The following is a 20,645-nucleotide window of genomic DNA, read 5'->3' on the forward strand; positions in this document are numbered from 1 at the left end:
AATGACGACGAGAGGACATCAAAGGCCTTGTGCTTGGCGAACTTTTGGTGCCGAAGGAGCATTTGGGTTACTAGTGTGCCCTTGGCTAAGACATCCCTGCCCCTGATTCTGACGAGATCGTAGTCTTCGTTGACTTCTTTCACCATTGATTTAGGGTGCCCATCCACTGGTTTGTTTGAGATCTCCTTTGATACCATGACATGTAGGTACACCACATTACCCCGAACGGGATCATGCATCTAGCAATGTTTATCTCCTATTGCGAGGACTTTGCGGGGATCAAACCCCACTAGGCGTTGTTTTGCCATTGCTCCGACATTCTTCCTTAGTCGGACTGAAAGGTCACCGATAGCCTTTGGATCAAGGCAGTCGACAAGTCTCTGTTCTTCCACATCGATCTCCCTTCCAACGTCCTAAATTAGGCTAAGAAGTGGTTTATGTTTATGACTGCTCTGTGCCGGCCTTTTTGTCACACCTGGTTTTCTAAAAAAACCAAGAGCTAACTATATGTGTGCCCATGATGTCCACACGACACATATAGCAGCAAATATGGAGAATATCAAGAACAATGCTTTATTATATATCGAAACATAGTTACAACAAGACTTACAACTATTACAAAGCATAGCAGAAACTATTCTTAATCTTCTCTTTGGGTCTCCATACTCCACAGGGATAGTTGACTAGGGCAGCACTGGCCTAGTACTCTTGGAACTCCTTTGGTAAATTCATCACTTGAATCACCATCTGGTACCCATCTGGGATTTTTGTTGATTGTAAAACAAGTGTGAGCGCACCATACTCGACAAGTATAACATGAGGGGATGCAATGCTCAAAAGGCTGGACACGGCTTAACTGCAGTAAGCACTTTTAGTTGGTCATATTTTATTTATTAAACCTATGTTTCTAGGTTATACTTAAGCTCCCAAGGTGAGAAGTATAATAATTATCATCAAGATTAATCATCATCACCCAAACCATCCATAGAACCAACTAACTCAAAAAGGATCTAGGCTGCTCATGTCTGTGAGCATGACTGATATATCAGTTTTATACTCCACAGAGTTTGTACACTTTCACCACGAGTCATGATTGTCGTTTGCCGAGGTGATCAGCCTCTTGACTCACTTCCAAGGAAAGTGAACAAGGATCACTACGAAGCTTTTCACCAATCATTCTAATAAGTAGCAGTCACTAATGTTTCAGTATCCCAAGTGTCATGGACACCTTCCTCCAAGAGTGACACACTTGATCCTAGTCCAACACTCACCTTGGTAGGATAAGGCCCATAAGTAGCATGGTACCCCCTCATGCCCTTTCGGTAAGCTACTAACAAACTAGAATAGATCAATATACTAAGCTAAGACCAGAGCCATGTAGTTCTCGTAGTTGTACTATAAGTCTTGGGTTGCCGCTATAAGATTCAGTCCTTATAGAGGGCAGACTAGAGCACCCAAAAAGGCCCAATGCTCTAGCCCCCTTCTGTCCGTGTTGCTAAAAAGCACATTTTAATCCATAGTTGCATATATCATTAATCAATATTATAGATCATTATAGTTGGTGATAGCAAACTATGCCAGTTTACCCGTATGCAAAACCCATAGGTAACAAGGATACAAGATATCAAAAGTATACTAGGTAAGGTCCTTAGGGATTCATCATATTAGACACATGCGTATGAAAGTGATTATAAGGTTATTAGGTAACAAGGGAACTAATGTTACACTTGCCTTCCAAAATCCTGGCCATGCAACATTCCAACTCTTGTAGATCTTCCTTGCATAGCTCCACTTCTAGCGATAGCATCAAGCGGCACAAGCATCTTAAAGAAACCAAGAAACAATACACCAAGCATTATCAAATAAGATATAAAGGTTTTAAAACATGTAGGGCTTGTAGCTACGAACGTATGAGTGCAAAAACTACTAAAAACGAAGATACGGTCTAAATAATGAAAGTTGGAAGGTTCGATAAATGATAGGAACAGAATAGGCAAGATGTGTGTGGGCTAACTTGGAATATTTGCAAAGCAATAGGATATATAGGTTCAATGTAGATGATTAGGGGCTTGTATGTAAGATGGACATGCGATTGATAAGAATGAAGTAAGCACACAAAGATCTCAGTGCTATATCACACGAGAAGACTATGCAAGCTTGACGAGAGGAAACATATACATGGCAATGGCAATGCAAGACTGAGATGGTACGGTGATAACTAAACTAAGGCGAGGCATCAAGATTGATCTTCGGTTATACGACATCACATGACAAAGATGGTGGTGGTGGTGGGGATAGCTTGAACTTGCGAACTGCATGGTGACCGTAGATTTAAGGTGGAAAGAGAGGTTACACATATGTCTCCTGTTCCAATTATTCCTTAGAGATATGAGGGAGTGCTTCTGTATATTTGTGGCATTTATTTTGAAACACATCATGGCCAACCAGTGCATTGAGGAAGTTGCTAGATCAACGAGGAATGCAATTACGATAATCTGTGCACCGGCTGAACATGTCCGGGGCCGGGTAGTGGCAGCTGTGGCAAACAAAAGGCAGAGCCACACTCAACTTATGGACTTGGAACTTGGTGGGATAATGTGCAACTAATAAACACATAGTCAACCAGAGGGCTCAACAAACCAGACAATGAATCAGCAGGGAACGCAGCGAAACGCTAGTGCACATGTACGTCGGACAGCGGAGGTTATGATCAGCAAGGGCAGCACAAAATGGTGATCTATTTTGTGGCGATGTTGAGCACTGTATGGAGTATGTGGGCAGCACAAAATGGTGATCTATTTTGTGGCGATGTTGAGCACTGTATGGAGTATGTGTAGGCAAAAGAGCTTGCCATTTTGAGGAATGGTTGGCTGGAAAACATGATTGTAAAAATGGGTGTGTGCTGCTGCAAGTAAAGTAGGGGCAGAAGGCACCGCGACATCAATATCTCGACCGTCATAGCACGAATGGCCGAACCAATTTTCTGAGTCGTGTGCAAGGATTAAATGCACAAGTTGCTTGAAGGGTCTGATTATTTGTATAATGGTTTAGTGGGAAACTGCGATCGCAACACTGGACTTTGTGGCTGTGGCATGGCTGGAGCAGCGAAGCACAGCAACATCAGTATCTCCAATGCAGAAGATCGTATGGATGATCCACCTTGTAAGGATATGTGCAGGTGTGTGGTACACATCATGGTCAAAGATCTTGATCACTATAGTGGTGAATCACTGGGAACGCACATGCCAACTGGCAGCAGCTTTCCTGCAAGGAAGAAGGGACTGCAAGAACAAAAGTGATGATATCTCTCTCAACTTGGACTCACTAGCAATGAAATTTTGTGGAGACATGTGCAGGTACATGAGGAATTTTCTAGGTCAAAGGATTTATCACAAAACTCAATGGATCAGTGGGGAACGCCATTGCCATCAGCTGTAGCATAGCTGGACGAGGAGACAGCAACGTGTAACGTGGCCAAACCTCACCGGAACTCGATGGATCTCAAGTTATGGCTATGAATTGCTGAGTGATAAGGTAAACCAGATGTATGAGAGTTAAAGCGGGTCTCACTTTGAGTTTAGCAGCAGCCGATGCACGATCGATGGCCGCCAGCGGTGATGATGGGTGGTGACACAACTTTTGTACGTGGGTGGTGGATGTGGCAGTGTTGCAGCTTGAGGAGACAGCAAGGCATGCTAGGGAAACATCCTCATGCTGATGTGGTGCTGCAGTAGTGCACGAGTTGATGGGGATGATGCCGCTGCGAAGATTGCCAGTGCCACAACTCATGTACTCCGTCCACGAAAGGAGCAGCGAGGGATCGTTTTGGGGACGTCCTGTGATACATGAGGAGATCAAGAGAGGGATGAGGAGCAGGAGATGGAACACACAGTGAGAGAAGGAAGGGAGGGTCGGCTTACTGCAGCAGAGGAGATCATCAGCCTTCATCAAAGGGGGCGACATCCACATGACTTGTACAGAGAAGGAACGACATCTGCTGCCATCTCCAATTAATGGCTTCACTGCTCGAGATGAGGATCGCAGCGGCAAAATAGAATTGCTGCCGTCAGAGGGATCCAATTTGGTGAAGAGGAAGGAGAGGGAGAGAGAGGAAGATGGAGGGGTGTCCATGGAGGTGGGAGGGGAGGAGATGGGGCGTCCTTCTGTTGTGTGCAGTGAGGGAGGAGGAGAGGAGAAGATGTGGCGGCTGTTTTCTGCATGCATTCATGCAATTGAATATGTGAGAAACCGATGGAGTAAAATGGGAATTAAGGGAGATGTGTGGCCAGGTGATTAAGGGGAGAACAAATGTGGCTTTTTTTGCATGAGAGGAAAAGGGAGGGGCCGGCATTGAGGAGGAGGGAGAGATTTTCACTGAGGGAGTGGAGGATGAGGCATAGTAGAAGAGATGGGCTGTTGTTTTAGCTTTAGCATGCATGCAATTGAAGAGCAAGAGAGAAATTGATGAGGAGACATTAGATCCTGATGTTTTTGCATGAGGAAGAGGAGAATGCGGCATAGGGAGGGAATATGCTGGCTGCTACTCATCTTTAACTTGCACAATTCAATAGAGAAATTGAAAGAGAGTTATGGTGCGGATTCCATGCATGATCAAAGAGGAGATGGCGCATGTTTTCATGGGAGAAAGAGAGAGTGCTCAGCCAAGAAGTGGGAGGCGAGAATGGTGTTGGGCTGTGTTGTGCTTGACACAAAGAAGAGGAAGAGAGAGGACTAAGTCCATCAGCGAAAAAAGGGCAAGTTGGGCTGCTATTCATGATAGAAATAGAGAGTGGGTCGGCATAGGCTTAACCCAAATTGAGATGAATTTGGGTTAGAAAACAAAACAACAAAGAAGAGAGATCGAACTTCATACCAATTGAGATTGATTTAGAGTTTGGTAAAAGAATGGAAGAGAAATGAACAGAAGACATGAGGTGACTAGGACTACTTAGGGTTTTCGAAACCTTGATCGGGGTTTAACACAAACCAAGGTTTTAGAGACTTAAAGTTGGATTTTGGGAGATATGACTTGGCTCAAACCCTAAATGCATTTGTAAACATTGAAATTCATTTTCCACACATAAACACAATGCAAATGCATGAAATGCATCAAACCATTAAATTGGTAACAAAAATTTTAGGAAACTCACATTTTCCACAATTTAGAATGTCAACCACTTAACTAAAGTTGGGAAATTTTAGAAAATAGTAAAAATCTTTAGGTTTGTTTTTAGTGTTTTCAAGTCACATCCCAAAATGACAATTTTGGGGTGTGATAGTTTTCCCACAAGCTTCCCCCTCCTCTGCCCTTAGCGGAGAAGGAGGAAGTTCCCTAATCCGAGTTGGAGAAAGCAGATGAACTCGAGAGTGACCTGTAGGATTATCACCGGAGAAGAGGGGTTACCTGTCAAGCATGCTTGGCGGCCTTTTTTTGGAGGCGGATCTAGCCCAGAGGGAACATGCGTCCCTGATGTACGACTCTCCCAATGCTGTGATTCTATCGGGGGAACCCATCGAGCCGATGATCGCACTTTAGGTGCTCATTGTAACCATCTAGGTGGAGCCGCTGAGTTCAAAGCTAAGAGACAATGAGAACTCGGTAAGGTGCCATTAGCTGATGCTCAATTGGCAGCTTGTTCCGATTTCGTGTAATCTATTATGCTTTCTAGGCTCATTAGAGGTATCATTCCAGGGCCCCTCTCAACAAGGTCCGGGTGAAGGGGATCAATCATGCGAAGGCATCCATCAGTAATGGTGAGATGTCTACACTTTAGGAGGAGTTGAGTGTCATTGTCCCCATGCCTCGCCCGAGCCATACTGGTCACGGTGCGTTAGGTTTGGGCATGCAGACGAGGAGACACAGGGCTGCAGTGGAGTTTGCGAGCACCACTAAGGGGGAAGGAGCCCTCAAGAGGAAGAAGAAGAAGTAGCGTGTTGGCGTTGCTTAACTCATTTCATATACCACCAACATTTATATAAAATTCACTAAAAACAACACCAACCCTAGAAATAGGACATAAAACTAAATTATTTCCACAAAGTTTTTGGTGTTTATAATGTTTTGTAGGACAAGCATGAAAACACATGAAAATGGGCCAAAAGGAGAAGAAATACACTCATCATACGATTTGGCCCAAGAAAAACAAAAAGAAAGAGAGAAAAGCCCACCTACCTGATCAACTTGGGCACAAAACTCATGGGGGAGCACTCCAGGCCCAGCCAATAGCCCACTTGCTAAAGGCGGTGGATAGGCTTGCAGGCCTAGATGCGGTCGTACTAGGGGTGTACCCGCACCCTTGCTACCTCAGCCTAGGCCTATCCTCCTTGTGGCGGTGCATTCAATGCCCCTAAGGTCAGTTGCGGTCGGGGATTGCCAAAAATACCTTGTCAAATTGACCTCCTCAAGCTATATAAAAAGAATACCACCTCCTCGACAAGGGCATCATACACACTTGAAGAGAAGAAGAAGAGCAAGCACCACTTCTACATTAGCTCCTAGCAAGAATGAAATAGGGAGTGAGAGAGGGGAAGAGTTGGAGGAATAGCGAAAGAGTCGGCTACCTCTACTTCTTGTACTAGGCAACTTGTACACATAGTGGAAGGAGTGCCAGGACTATTGGCTCCCTCTACACATGTACCTCTATGAATCAAGTACTACTTGGAGTGTAAGGTTCATGTTTATCTATAGTGGTGAGTTTCAACTTGAGTTAGCTTTGTTCACTAAATTCTTGTGGGTTCATCGTTCATCCTTATGGCGAATACTCTAGTAGAGGACTCCTAATAAAGATAGAACTTCCTGGCCAACGCTAGAGTAGTAACTAATAGCGTAGATGTGGTGTAGAAGCTATACATTACCTTCGTTTACCTTGTTCCCCATGGTTGAGGGGTAGACGACAGGTGGTGACAGCCCTGTCCATCCCAACTAATCCCCCACATTCGGGTTCAACGTAGATCTACAGGCCAGCCTTGCCTAGCAGACCAAGTGTGATCTAGTGCCCGAAGCAAGTTTCTAGTGGCTAAACTCTCATCATGTAGATTCTCTATCCATAGAAAAGCCTCACTACCCGAGTTATCCTTCTTCTTATCTTCTAGGGAGAACTAGCTAAGAAACCTTTAACATAGTTGTTCCTCATGGAAATACGATACCCTGCTTACCACTGGGTGAAGTACTACAATGGTACTTTCATGTGGTTGCGAACTTTTCTGCTTATGCTAAGAAATACCAACAAGCATTTCTGATGCCATTGCTAGGGAAGGGTTGTCGTTTTTGTCTCCAAACCTAGTTCACCCATGTATCCTTTGTTTTTACCTTTCTTTTCTTTTCACTCTTTTCTAATGGAGCAACGAACCATTCAAAACCTTTTTGCTCCTAAGGGCGAGTTTGTAGAACCACCACAATCATCGAAGTGAATCATAGCTTCCAATTATGAACTCTGCCCTGGCTTTATTACCATGGTTTGGGAATACACCTTCTTGAGATTAGATTATGAAAACCCCTATCATCAGTTAAGGGAATTTGAACAGCTTAGTGCTTGCCTAACCATTTTGGACGTGTCACAAGAAACACTACAGTTGTTTCCTTTCTCACTTGATGAGAGGGCGCAACAATGGTACGCCCACAATGTAGGGAAGGTAGATGAAGATTGGGAAGAACTAAGGAATAGATTCTATCTTGCGTTCTTCCCTATATCTTGAATCACTGCCCTACAACAAGAGATCCTCAACTTCCAACATAAAGAGAAGGAAACCACAGTGTAGCCTAGGACCGTTTTTGAATCCTATCAAGGTTACAACATTTTTGGTTAGGTCTTAGGAAGGAATCTGCTCTATAGCTCGACATAGCTATCAGAGGTTCATTTATCCACAAAACCACGATGGAAGGAGAAGCTCTCCTGAACCGCATTCTAGAGAACACTCCCTCTATAGAACCCCTCCATGTTGAGCCTGAGCCAAGCCATGAGTGTCGACGAAATCTGGTTAGTAGTCTACCGAGGGGTATGCCTATGGTAGTAGATGAATTGGTGGAGGTGCACGTGAGGAGACTAGATGGTGACATAGAACGCAAGAGACAACGATTAGATAGATTTGGGCCATTAGCTTGATGTAATACCCTATGTATTGTGTCCTTGTGGATTGTATTGCGTGTGTTCAGATAAAAATGAGGGGGTCCCTACACGCCTTATATAGCTTGGGGTAGGGTTAGAGATCGGTTATTTTCATTCTGATCAGTTTACAAGATAGGAAGTTATAGATCATACAACATCTATCATATCCAAGCAGATTTAGTAGATCACCGAAGATCTTCACGTTGCCTTGTGAAGCATGTCGTCCTCCGACATACTTCGCGTGGCATTGTCTTGTGAGATAGGCCTCGACCAGTGGCATGACCCGTGCATAGTCTTATGGGCTGGGCCTCCACTAGTGGCTCGGCCCACATGGAGCCTTATGGGTACTAGGGGTCATACCCCCATAGCTAGTCCTCAAGCACCTTGCATCCACTGAGCAACACCATCTTGCATCCATCCGAGCTATCCAACTTGCAGCAATCATTAGGATCAGTCTTTTGACTAGTTCAAATAGGGGCCGAGCTATTGAAGCAAGCATCCGGGTAGTTTAAACGAGTGTCTGAGCTATCAAAGTGGGTGTCCGAGCAGCTAAGATAGGCATCCGACTAGTTTAACTAGGTGTCAAGTTCGGACTCACTCGAAGTCATGGTTTCCCATAAGGATGTAAGGAGCTCAAGTAAAAATTTTGAAGTCTTGGTTAGTGAAGTGTACACATTTAAGTGCCAATTATGATGGTCCTGACGACGTGGTCATCAGGGCAGAGCATGGGCGGAGACTTGATGAAGTCAAAACACCATGAAGAAGAAAAAGTACATGGACTGCATGGTGCATTGTATACAATGTAGTCCCTGAGCCTGCTAGAAGATGATTAAGGAATCTTGTATCAAGGTCAAAGAAAAATGTGTAGTCCGCATTATTGCCAAAAGATCGAGTAATCCCGGAACCAATACATTCACCGCAAGGTGAAGTGTACACACTTAGTCCCCGAGCCTGCTGGAAGATGATGAAGAAATCTTGTAGTAGGGTCAAGGAAAAATATCTTGGCATAGATGCATAACAAATTCCATTGACCTAGCGCTGAGTCTGGAGATTTGTTTTGTTGTTCCGCATTCAACACGATTTAACGCCATGGCCCACCTTGCTCATTTGGCGGCCCATCAGCGTACAATGATTTCAAGAGGGAATACAGTGGGTCAGGTGCAGTTTCCCAAATCCCTAGAAGGCAAAGGGTTGGGGGTCGAACCGTTATAAAGTGCCGTAGCCCCGGTGCACATTCCCACCTTGCTCTCACCTCTTCATCTTCTTCCTTGTGCCCATACCACATCACCCAACAAATTGCTCTGCCATCTCAGCAACCGCAAGCTCATAATCTCCCACCATTCCTCAGATCGATGAGATGGCACCCAAGAGAAGCTGTAACAACTCGAGTAGGGCATCGTGTAAGCTTAATCGCACCAAGGAATGGGTGAGCTCCATCAACAATGAGGTGGCGCTCAACCAGTTGGTGGTGGACGGCATGTTGCAAGATAGGGTGACAACAGGATGGCATCCTGCTCATGGTGAGAGCTTTCCTACCCCCCACAGCGATGAATTGGTCGTGTTTGAAGATTATTTCTATCATGGATTTGGCATTCCGATCCATCCATTCCTCCATGGATTGATTAAGTATTATGCCATTAGTCTTTGCAATCTGGGCCTAAACTCTATCCTTCACGTTTCTATCTTCATCCATTTCTGCTAAGCCTATCTCGGCATTGTCCCACATTTTGATCTCTTCCACCACTTTTTCTGTTTGAAATCTTGTGGGGGATCTGGATCTAGGGTTGTGGGTAGTGCATACTTATAGCTATGGGATGGGATGGTTGGGCAGTACATCACTACCCCATTGAACACTAACATGAAGTATTAGGCATAGCGATGGTTCTACATGCCATAGGGGGAACATTATGTGTCATGCAACATTGATCAGATTCCCATGTGTTACGCCAGGTGGTCAGAGAGACCTAGTGCCATTGGAATGGAGTAGGTGAGGGAGCTCCTGGTGTTAATTGACCAAAGGAGAGTAGATGGGATCATAGTGGCAACAAACTTTACTTTTCGGTGATGCCAGCCCAGCAAGGAGAGGGCACAACCTACATATGAATTCTGGGGGGATACTGATAGGACCCGAGAGGTGCCCGAGTTGATTGACCAAGAGGAAGTCAAGTGGCGGGTTGGGGTGTTGTTCTACCTCATGGGGCACCACAAGGTTGACGACCAGCAGAGGGCCCTCAGTGTTGGAAGATTCTTTGTAGTAGTTTGGCCTAATTCCTTTTTGTTGCGATGTACTCATTCATGCTCTTGAAGATCCATGGGCAGGACCAAGCAGCATACTTCTCAACCATGCCATTGATGGACTGGCCGACGAGTGTTGATGCCTGGGCAAGCAGTCCCCAGTGTCGAGCCAGCTCAGAGGCTAGTGGGGACAACTCAGATGACAATGACGACGAATACAGAGGTGAGCAGACATCAGATGTCCATGAGAAACTTTGAGGAAAGCAGCTCGCTAGCGAGGAGCCATCCCTAAAGAGAAGGAAGACAAAGGGATCATCCTATTGAGAAGAGTGGCCAGTGAACATCGGCGCTCCCGCTCACCCTCAAAGATGACAAATGGTGGTTTCAAGCTTGTCGAATGATGATGGGTTGGCAGCACCACCATCTCTAAGGGCAGTGTCACCACCACTGGCCATGGTAGCTAGAGCGGAGACCCACGAGACACAATGGACATGGAAATCCATGGCCATGGCTATAGCAGAACCTACCAATTTATAAGAGCACAAGTACAATGGCAGCCCACAAGTGGTCACACATTCATACTTGAGCCCATATAAACCCAGTAGTCCATCGAGTACCACAAAGAGTATCAATTCAACCAACATAAAATGAAGATAGTACATGATTCAACATACATGTCACATGTTACATAAAGTTCACAAATACCATTCATCCATTAGAGTATGAATTAAAGTTATTATAAACCACGTTCAGGTAAGATAGTAGCAGAAGCAAATTAAAAGTTTGAAACCAACACCTACAACATTGTTTAAATATAGTGCCAGCTCATGATCACACTTCCACAAAAGCATAAGAGAGGGATTAATAAGAGATGCCTGCCTAGGGCTTACTCCTCATCCACGGCAGGACAGAAGCAGTTCTTGCAATAGCCATGATAAACTGTACCATCTACAACAATAGGAATAAAACCCTATGTATGAGAAGGTACTCAGTTATACTTACCCATCATAAACCAAAAATAAAGTGACTCCAAAGATTATGCAATGCTTTATAAGTGGAGCTAGCTGGATAACATTTTGCATAAAAAGCCACTAATTCAGCTCTCCATTTTATAATTCGGTCATCAAGTTAATTATAGCTATTCATGTATAGATTAGCAACTAACCTGTGCCAAACATGTGGTATATCATTTGGTAGCATAACAATAGTAACCATAGACAGTATAATAATTCCATGTTCATCATAACCATCATTCTATAATACAGTTACTATGATGTTGGAGCTAGCCAAGTTTCTCACTATCCGGGAGAGATGATGATTCAAATCGATTTCAACCAGCTAGGAATTTATTCCTAACACAAACCCAGGCAGACCAGATCAACGGTCACCTTTGGTACAACTTAGGTCCACATTTCACGGGTTCACCTAGTGCCGCACAATTAGGGACAACTAGCTATTAGGACATTCAGACCCGGCCTATCCTTGGGCTCACGTCTAGCTCCCCGCACATCCTTACTGCCATCTAGTGTGTGCACTCTAATAGAATGGGGCCTACCCTGAGTTGAGCTACTCAGCTTCATGGTTGGAACGAGTTATCCGGCTAGCTATATGAGAGGCATGCGTTCAATCTTGTCAAAAGTACCAACAATGGTACGGTCCTTAACTGGCACAGACGGAATCACATGAGTCAACCTACACATAGACTCCACTAGGCCTCCATTTACATTACACCATGGTTCTTTTCCATGATAGCAAATATAGCCAACCGTGCTTCGATATCCACCTATATCTCATAGGTGATAGGAAATCACCCGACTTCTACCGGTCTAAGCATGACTAAGAATATATTCGATCCTAGACCTATATAGGGTTAAAGGTATATTTATCTAGATAAGGTAGTTCTATGCATCAAGTGTTTCCGATTCAACTCTTATAACTTAATGCATCAAACATAAAGGACTCAAGTGATATTTTGTAAAACATGGGAGACTTAGAATGCTCCGGGGCTTGCCTTTGAGGAAAGAGGTTGGCCTATGATTCAGGTACTCAGGGAGGTCCTTAAGAGTTTGCTCCTCTTCTTCTAGAGCTATGGCCTGAGGTGTCTCCTATTGTTCCTCATCTTCTTCTTCGTTGAACTCCAAAAGAGTTATCCCTTCAGACGATCCTATATGCATGAGCATGAAATAAGATATCATGGATGCATATATAATGACATATATGATATGATATGGTGTGATGAATGCATCCTCATAAGTGTTCTCAATAGCATTGCATTACGGTGACAACAAGTTATATTTTCTTTTACTGAGTAGGTGCATATCTATTTTGTAGTAACTTAAACAAACACGTATGTAAATCATTTTGTGGACTAGTCTTCTGATAGAGCTTCTTTAGAAGATATGACTGATGAGCTGATTTCATCTTCATCAAAGTACTCTTCAAGGTTAAAAGAGTAGCTTGGAGCTAGAAGATTGAGTGCCTATATATATAAGAAAATCTTGATTAGGAGGACTGAATCATTCTATAATAAAATAAACGGTGAAGTGGATACAATACCTTTTCTATGGTAGTCACTATCTGGGAAGAGGGAGTAGCTGATGATGCACCAATGATATCTGGTTGAAGCGGCTCTAAACTTTTAGCATTGGTATCTACAAACATCAAGGAAGATCTTTAGCTCAGATTCGGTGCAGAAAGATAAACCAAGCATATAACTTTCTTACCATCAATTGTCTACTGGACTGAGGATTCAAGAGTCTAGATGATAGTGCCAATAGGATCACTATAAATAGGTGGACTATCGGACTCCTGCTCTTGCATGAATGTTTCCTTAGGGAGTGTCTGACATTGTAGATGATCAGAAAAAGGTGAAAACTGAATAAAAATCAAGATTTTTAAGAACAATGGCTTGGCGGCATCAAGGGGTGAAATGGAAGGACTTACATCTTCTGCTACCTTAGAAGCATCAGTTGTTTCAACTGAAATCAGCTCCTTTTGAGGATCAGCCGATCAAGGATCAGTCGATGTTGACTTGAATGCCTAGGACAAAGTTCCGCACCTAGAGCAGGTTGAGACACAATGGTTGATAACTGTGAAGAAAGGAATGGGATTAGAAGTTGAATATCACTTTGAGATGAGGGGTAATTGTTTTACCTAGGCAGCTAATGGTCTCGTTCTACGAAGTCTTTTCCTAGTAATAGTTTTTTGGGTTGTCCCTTGGGCTATCTTATGTTTTGAGGATTGATACGTTACGATTATAGGGGCAGCTTGAGTTTTCATAAGTTTCTTCAGTGTGGGCATAGTTGATCCTATCCTTGAGACTAGACATGGTGGTTGATAGTCTGTAGAATGCCCCTTCCTATCCAGGCTTAGGGGTTTGAATTTAGCATCCTAAAAAGGTCTATTAGAACAGTTGGCAGGAGAACTCAATTGAATAATTTTCTAAAAAGAATGGTAAGTTACCTCACTCTTAGAAACAAATTCTCCATCTAGAGCTATGCATCTAGGATGGATCAGCCCACAGAAGAGATGGGAGTGCCATTTTTGCCACCAAGAGTCAAAAAGGTTGGAAGAGAAGTTGACTGTTGTCTAGTTGTGCAAATAAAAAGAACAAAGATCTGATCCTAGTTGGAAAATTCTAGAGGCTTCCATTACTTCACTAATGTTCTCTCTTGGCCTTAGTATATCATTGAAGAATAGTTGAGGAGATAGTTGACCAAGACCTAACTGACGAGCTATAAATGAAAGGTTGTAGAACTCATTGGTTGGAAGGTTGCTTGGATGGAAGGAACCTGCAGACATTTTGCCATGGCCATGATGAAATTCAGCTGGAAGAACACAGGGCTTGATGAAGGAATTGAAGATTACAACCATCGTTTCTTCCGAATAGCCTGATTTAAATCAAAATTTGAATGAATGGGAAGATCAGCTCATTGTTCTCATCCTCATCATAGGGTAGCCAAGTTAGGATATCTACATCAAACTCTCTATAAAACTTTTTGAAGAGATGGCCAACATCGACGACAATTGTTATGGCCGATGCAGCTTCACCATAGCTCATGCACTGATGGGTTCTTTCTTCTTTGCCTCTATATTCCTATTCAAAGTTGGAGGAAGGAAAGGTTAGGTTCCTGAGATTAGGCCATATAGTCTTGTGCATACATAGGTTCAGCCATAGCTGTATCAACCACCAAGGGCCACTAATAGTATGCACTGGTTTATTCTTCAGTAATTGGGTAGCTACCCGATGCATCAGATGATAAGCAGCTCCTAACAGATACTTTCTAAGAGGAATATCCTTGCCCACTGCTAGATGCTCTACCATAAGTTTGTGATTATAAGCCAGACCACAAGATGACCCATAGAAGATGAATCTCTCTAACCACATGTTTAGAAAGGCCACATATTCTCTTTCGCTAATAGTTGATTTATCTCCAATAGGTTCAGAATATAGCTTGCCCATCTTGTGTAGTCTGATATTTTGGCTAATTTCTTGGATCTGGCACTTAAGAAGTCATAAGGCTACATCGATCCTGTTATTCTAAGGCCGGTCAGCATATAAACATCGGCCAAAGTGATGGTCATTGTGTCGTGACCAAAAACAAAGGCATTTAGGGTGTTGGACCAAAAATAAGATGTAGAAATCAGGAGTGAATCATTCCTCTCCATCCCAAACAACGATAGTGTCAAACATTGATTCAAATCATAAAGCTCCCAATCTCTAGCCTTTTTCTTGGATACCCTATGAAACTAGTCTCTCCATCCCCTAGGCATTTTGGGCCAGTTTCTGAAGGGAGTTTTGGTGTTCCAGGAGGATGAATCCACTATAGATTGTTTGAAGGGGAATTTGGTTGGTTTCTTGATGGATAAAATCAGATGGATCAGGGTCACCCATAGGCCTAGGAAAATAGACATTGGGGGCAATAGCCGATGGAATCAAGATTTTGTTCCTAATTTCTTAGAAATCAGATAAAATAAATTTGAGAGGAAAGGGAAATGCAGGGTAGCAGTCGATTCTTAGAAAGTGGGAACTTGGAAGCATACCTTTGGGACATGGTCACTGGTCGCCATTGCAGTCCAAATAGATTTGAATTTGAGGAAGATCGCTTGAGTAAAAGCTTGACAAGGCAAAGAATTTTCTAGGGTTGAGGCTTTGGCAATGGTGTTGTTGGCTGTTAAGATTTGATCAAGAAAAAAGGGGAAAGCAAATGGGCCAAGTGAGTTGGAAAAGATACTGTTGGGATATTATATAAGACTCGAAACCGAGAAATCAGGAGTCATCCGTATATCTCGCAATAAAACAGTTGCGATGTGGTAAATAGGTAAATAGGAATTTTGGAATAAAATCATTTTTATCCCAAAATTGGAGGGCATGTGTTTACACCAAAATTTGGGAAGAAGAACGTGGGAACTCGAAGCTTCCAATATTGTGTCAATCAAGGAATCAATTGAATAAGGATCAATATCTGCTAATTTAGATACAACACTAGAATCGGCTCTCTGCGAATGACGTCAGCAGATAACAACAATGATCTACGGTTGGCGTCGGGGAATACATGTCAGACTCTACAAAAAGGGAAAGATTGGGGTCCAAGTTATCTTAAGTTAGGAATGTTTTCTTTTATACCAAAGATTGTAAGGAGTCGTACTTAAGTAGGATTCATGCTTAGGATCCAGGTATAAATATTGGACCCTGGCTATTGTAAAAGGACATCCAATCAGTCAATACAAATTACGTTTTTTGGCTCTGTGCTAACCCTCAGGAGTAGGAGTAGTGTAGATCTCGATGAGTTCTTCAACAAATAGGGCTGCATCGATTCGGCCAACCTCTGGCTTGTTTGTAAGTCCATCATGGCTTATACTTTGGTTTGTAAGGCTGCATCGGTTGAGTTCGACCTCCAATGCGAGCTCTAGTATAAGCTAGTTATCGATATTTATCTAGTTCAAGTACAGCTGCATCAGGATAAGTTCGACCTCCACTGCTTTTATTAGATTAAGGTCAAGTTATCGGCTCTACCTAAGGGTGGCGTCCTTCGGGTAGACTCGTTAAGTTACCGATCTTGCTGATGTTTTTACTATCAATAGTTTTTCAAGCAACATCAACCTGCCTGCTCAAGATCAAACCAGATCAGCCTCATATCCTTTTAGTCCATCATTTGCTTTGGGACAATACGATATTTCTTATTTTGAGCGACAGGTTACGTTTTATTGGTTGGTTTACCACGATCTTGATCATGCATAGTACATGGTTAAGGCGCGTATGATCTTGAAGAGGTTTGCTGGCTAGTTAAATCTGGTCTATAGTTCGCTATTATGGCTTTAATGGTCCGGTCAATCTCCACTGATGGCACTTTAGATTGGAGGATGCTAGTTGGTAGATTTGTTCCCGATCAAGCATGACCTTAGCTGTTTGCTATGCCTGCATCGGCCAAATAGTCGATCGCCTGTACTTTAATGCTCAAAGTATGTCTTCATGATCCTGTTAAATATGAGTAGATCCAGTTTTCTTTAAAGATTTAATCTATTATATTTATTATGGCTGCCATCGATCCGGTCGAACCCCACTGTTAAAGATGATAGGTTAGGTTTTAGGAGTTGATAGGTTTGCTTGTATTGAATAGTCGATTGTTCACATGTTGTGACCCTTTTTCTACTAGAATCAGCTCTTTTAGCTGATTCGCCTGTGCCTTCAAAGATATAGCATGTCTCTCAGAAACTTGTCAAGGTATGGATGGTTTTGTGAATTCTTTGGCTTTAGTTTGTTGCTATCATCATAGCTACATTGATCTGGTCGAACTTCACTATTGATGATAGCGGATTAGATTCAAAGCAACTGTAGAACTGTTCCTACTAGACAGTCGATTTGTTTGCATGTTGTATCCTTTCTCGTCAGACTCATTGGCTCAATGCTTCATACTGGTTATATTTTGTCTAGCTGATGATTTTACTTACATCTGTGTGCACCATATTCATCATCATAAAAATAATCACAACCTGCGAGCGTTACAGTCCTTAACAACCAATTTTCTTCTTATGCCAGCTATTCGATCGATTTTCCTCGTCTGGCTGTTGGCCCACTGGATCACTGGTGTTGCCGACCACTCACCAGCGCTGCCGACCATGACTAACTTTGTCCAACCACACACTATGACTAGAGGGAGGGACAATGATAGTTTGTGGTCGGCATCACTAGTGCAGTGCTCGGCAACATTAGTGAGTGGTTGGACATCTCTATGCTAAAGATCTAGTGGGGTAATATTGGCTGCTCCCGAAGCGGCACACTTGGAACTGTCTGGGCAAGACCAACATGTTCCGCCTAAAATTATTGATAAACTTTCTCTCCTTGTCAATTGTAGGTCAAATTGACTAGCACGCCCTTGGGAGGAATTCATAGGGTCGACTGGTCCTGTGTTGAAGCCAAGCAGATCTCCAGCATTGCTCCATCAAGTAGATCCTTCTGGCTTGCTATGTGCTCGGCGCATCGACATGTTTTTGCGCCGACACATGAATATAAACATTGTTCCATTTATCATTCTATATGTGTCTAGGGTGTTTTCATGACCTCACAACCATCTCATACATTGGTCATACATGATTACAAGCAAAAGCATATATATAATCAACATTTTCATGTGACAATGTATAAGAATGAGATGAAATTTCATATGCTCATGTTCATGAATGCTTGGATGATGCTTGTGATCATGAAATGTAGGTACCAAATGCAAAGCTAACACTAGGTGTTACAATGGCGCCCGGTGGTGTTCGAGTGTCGTTAGTGGCAATGACTCATGTGGCATCAACATCGATAGCCCAAACAACTACTAAAAACCTTAAGATCACAATCGCACCCCTTGTGGTAACATCGTAGGTGGCCACCACAGACCCCGAAACCGCACGAACGACTCAGGCGGTAGTAGTGGAGTCACCGAGCGGTTTGGGTGGTGGGCCGATAGGTAGCAGGCAGGGGCACTGGTTCTGAGCTGCTCAATGGGAGTCATAGTTTTAAGTACCTTCATTACTTGCTATGTTGCTTCAGTATAGTAGTTTGATTCTTTAACGTATTGTCGCTTGTTGAAGCACAGAGTCGATAGAGGAACTACAACCATTGGCTACTAGCGATGAAAGGTGCATGGGGGAGCCTGTGGCTCCCCTTGCACAGACAAGAGTAGATCTAGTTGCCCCTACCTCAAAACAATCAACGTTTATAGGGGTGACTAGCCCTACTATAGCAGAGCCCTCAATAGCGGGACCGGCATCACTTGGCAGTGGGTTGCACGACGATGGTGATCCTGGTGCGGATGAGATGTGGGGTGCGGCGACAATGTCAACTAGCCTTGCTGCAGCAAGTACAGAGCCTATAGGTGATGTGCCGAGTAGTGCGATGCGAGGCCCACCTATGGTTGTTGGGCAAGTAGCGGTGATAGTGTAGGTGGCGCTTGGACACCTTGTCCAAACATGGCAGCAATTATGGAGCCCATAGGTGGCCACCTTTGAGGTCAAAGAGATAGTGCGGGAGCCCACCCCACCCCCAACTTCTCTGCATGGTCATTCAGCGCGGCGAAGAGTTCATGTTAATGATCGGTCGTATTTTGGTAAGCTTGAACCTTCATCAATGATTGATGTCAATGATTAGCCAATTTGTCCCTTGAAGAGTGTAGTCTATTAATCTATTTGTCCTCTACAGAATGTGATAAAGGTGTCCGAGCAGCGCCGATGGCAACTAGAGGAGATGACTCTAGTACTGGAGGAGAATAAGGGTTTGAGAACATCAGTGAATGACCTCTAGGCGCGCCTGCTCTGAGAGCACCACTGTAGGGAGGACCTAGAGGTGAAGGTTCTGGTGTTGGAGAAGGAGCGTCAGTAAATGGAGGCTGAGGGCCAAGCAGCTTGGCTGTAGCGCTGATCTAGAAAAAGGTTTGGCTCAGAATTTTGCAATGCTGTGATTTAGTGCTATGGCATGTCTATGTGCTATGTGCAGCATTGGAGATGGAGCTTGGCCTATCCCAGGAAGTTGTCAGCCAGCTTCTGGAGCCAAAGGAGAAAGCAGAGGAGAGGGCTAAGAAGGCCATTGAAGACCTTTGCCATGAGTGTTTTTTCATGTAGTTTTAACTTGTGTGGCCTTAGGCATGCTTTTAACAAATAGCTATGTTGTTTGTAGAGTATCGACATCAGTCACAAGCATAATTCCAAGTGCCCGTGGAGTAGGTAAAGACTCAAGATGATAAGCTAGACACTGATGATAGCAAGGATCTAGCCTATGCTAGACTATGTCAGTCTAGAGTAGCCCGAGGGATGACGACTATCCATTGATGGGGCAGCACTGAATCGGTCATGGATCATTGCCAAATGGTGTGGATAGACTTCAAGGAGTTTGTGCGCAGCGTGACCTAAAGAGCAATCGTCCACTGCACTTGCACATCTAAAGTCTCATTACCCTTTGGTGGATCTCTAGCGGGTGGCGATCGGATATGTGTAGGGCATGAAAGCAGATAAGATCACCAAGCTAGGAGGACTGACATAGAGGAGCCTGCAAAGAGGTTGGCCAAAGATATCGAGCAGTTTGGTGAGTGGGAGAGCAGTGCTTGGTAGAGTTTTTAGAAAAAAAAACTCCTATTGAATATCTGGTGATGTTTGTTGAACACTTGCAGTTATGATATGTTTGTGTTTATATTTGATATAAACCATCTGAATAGAAGTGTATAGCTAAGTCCCTAGCCTTAGCTAGCAGTGTTAACCGTAACGCGCGACACAGGGACCATGTGTGTGTGGGAAGAAATAGGGCAGTCACTATGGAACCACTATCGACCACCCATGACGCAAAGGGTGGACTCTCATGCAAGTGTAGGGAGAGGTCGGAGATAGGGTCATCTCTAGAGGCATTCGAGCATCAATGTGTTTGTTCAGGTATTTGCAGTGGAATGTAGGTGGCATAACGTCTTTAAGACCTTGAGCGTAGAATTAGAAGCACTCAGCATGGAGAGAACAATATGGAGAGACGTCAGTGTAAAAAACTTTATTGAATACTCAAATATTAAAGGTACATACCTTTTGGAGCAAATGCTTCAAGGGTATAAACATCTAAGTAGGTCGATGTGCTAAGAATTTGGGACATCCCTCTCATGCATGTCACATAGTCTATAGGAACCTAGTTGGGTGACCGCCTTGATGATGAAGGGGTCTTCCCAAGGTGAAGAGAGCTTGTGCATCCCATCTATCTTCTGTTTCCTATAGAGTACTAAATCTTCGACCATGAAGAATCGGTTGTTGACATTGCAGGTTGTTGTATCTATGCAGGCAGTCAAG

General features: G+C 43.6%; 1 long non-coding RNA gene across 1 annotated transcript; it reads right to left on the reverse strand.

The window, feature by feature from the left end:
* Window positions 1–1,731: 1,731 nt before the first annotated feature.
* LOC136452205 (uncharacterized) lies at window positions 1,732–4,139 on the reverse strand. Its single transcript, XR_010758772.1, has 3 exons — window positions 3,921–4,139; window positions 3,571–3,836; window positions 1,732–1,823 (listed from the first exon to the last, which is right to left on the reverse strand). It is a non-coding gene; the product is annotated as an uncharacterized lncRNA (long non-coding RNA).
* Between the last annotated feature and the right edge of the window lie 16,506 nt (window positions 4,140–20,645).

This window comes from Miscanthus floridulus, chromosome 5 (assembly GCF_019320115.1).
Source record: "Miscanthus floridulus cultivar M001 chromosome 5, ASM1932011v1, whole genome shotgun sequence".
NCBI classification, from domain to species: Eukaryota; Viridiplantae; Streptophyta; class Magnoliopsida; order Poales; family Poaceae; genus Miscanthus; species Miscanthus floridulus.